General features: G+C 35.2%; 1 pseudogene; it reads left to right on the forward strand.

The window, feature by feature from the left end:
• Positions 1 to 322: 322 nt before the first annotated feature.
• On the forward strand, positions 323 to 1,388 carry LOC130981461 (probable NAD(P)H dehydrogenase (quinone) FQR1-like 1; annotated as a pseudogene).
• Positions 1,389 to 2,135: the final 747 nt, after the last annotated feature.

Genomic DNA, 2,135 nt, shown 5'->3' on the forward strand with positions numbered 1-2,135 from the left:
CCAATCCTTAACCTTATTCCTATCTTTTATTCCAATTCGGTATTCCTTTCACAACCAACAACCTTCTGATATGCCTGACTATGACCTGCAAGATAACCATAGCTTACTTCAAATCACAATCTCTGTGGGATTGACCCTGACTCGCTCAGGTATTACTTGGACGACTCAGTGCACTTGCTGGTACAATAGTACAATAGTGTGGGGATTTGTGCTACCATCAGGACACATTAATTAGAGAATAATTCTTGATGTGGGAATTTTTCCTTTTGTGTTCATTGGTTTCGCCCTTTCCGTTATCCCTGAGTCGCTGATGTGGTTAGTAATGCAGAACAGAATTGAAGAAGACATACAAGTTCTCTTGAAAATAATTGAGAATGAGAAAGAAGTAGATGAGAGACTGGCAGAAATTCAGCAGGCTGCTGGAGTTCCTTCCAAGGAGAACAAACTGGTGTGGCACGAATTGATCTTCCCTTCTCCTTCGCTTCGCTAGATGCTAATCACAGGATATGGTATCCAATGTTGATAAACTAGGTACGAAGCCTTTTCTTTACATAAACAGAACTGGGATGACAAATTGTTTGTTCAGCATAGGAGCTACTCTTTCTATGTTTGGACAAGGATCCTTTGTGATTATGGAATAATATATATTCATTTTGTTATGTTATAAATAATTTTTAATATGATTTCATTGGCAGGTATTACTCACTATACGGACATGTAGAGAGACTAGCAGAAGAGATAAAGAAAGGTGCTGATTCTGTAGATGGTGTTGAGGCCACTCTATGGTATCGGAGACTTTGCCGAAACAGGTGTTGGGCAAAATGGGAGCACCACCGAAGAGCGATGTACCGCTCATTAATTCGAAAGAGTTGTTCAGTTCAAATCTTTTCTAGATGCAATTGAAAGCCTGTGGGAGACACAACAGCTCGTTGGCAGGTCCACTGGAATCTTCTATAGCATCGGTTCTCAAGGTGGTGGTCAGGAGACTACAGCGTAAGAATTTCACTCTCAACTAAATATAAAATACAAATTTGACTAATTTGATAAATGATTTTGAAGTGCACCTAGCATTTTTGAAATTATTATCAATTGGTAATTAATAGGACTCATGAATGAAGTTCCAATAATGATAAGAAAATTGTGGAATCAATGGCAGGCTCACTGTTATCACTCAGTTAGTTCATCATGAAATGCTGTTTGTCCCAATCGGATATACACTAGGCGGCGGCATGTTCGAGATGAATGAAGTGAAGGGTGGCAATCCGTACGGTGTCGGAACTTATGCTGGTGGTGATGGATTAAGACAACCAACTAAACTTGAGTTGGAGTAAGCATTCCACCAAGGCAAGTATATTGCCACCATCACTAAGAAGTTCAAGAAAGAATGAAACTATCCATAAATTAGGATATTGAATCATGATGAGTCCACTAGTAGTTACTTGTCATCTAATGTATTAAGTTTGTATTATTGCATGGAAATAATTGCTTATCATAAATAAAGCGCTTTGTACTCACTAGTGTGTTTTTCTGTTTGTACCATCAATAAAAATTTGTATTTATTAAATTTATATTTATTTTGTATAAAAACAGGTTTATTTTGCAATGGAAAAATCTAAAAAAAAAAGATATTTTACATTACTGACGAATTTACAGACAGATTTTCTATCTGTATTTAGAATTTAGAATAGTTTTTTAAGGTTCCAATTACCGACGAAAAATCTGTTGAAAAATTTGTTGCCAACTACCAACAAAAAATTTGTCGAAAAATCTGTCTCTAATTACCGACGAAAAATTTGACGGAAAGTCTGACGTTCCGAGAATTTACCGAGGAAAACTCTGTCGATAATTGATAAAAATTCATCGGTAAATAATTTCTGACGAGACTTTTACAGAAGGATAAAATCCGTCAGTAATATTGTTGGTAACTAAAAATTCATCTTTAATAAAGACCAAATCTGTCTGTATTAAACAATTTTCTAGTTGTGAATGATTTAAAAAATGAACATTTTAGTCCCAAAAAAAAAATTATATGCAGATCAATCCCCAACGTTTTTTTTCCATCAGACATAACAGTCTTCCATCCAAAATTATTGTTATTATTATTATTATTATTTGCACAATAATATTGTACCATA

This window comes from Arachis stenosperma, chromosome 5 (assembly GCF_014773155.1).
Source record: "Arachis stenosperma cultivar V10309 chromosome 5, arast.V10309.gnm1.PFL2, whole genome shotgun sequence".
Taxonomy (NCBI): domain Eukaryota; kingdom Viridiplantae; phylum Streptophyta; class Magnoliopsida; order Fabales; family Fabaceae; genus Arachis; species Arachis stenosperma.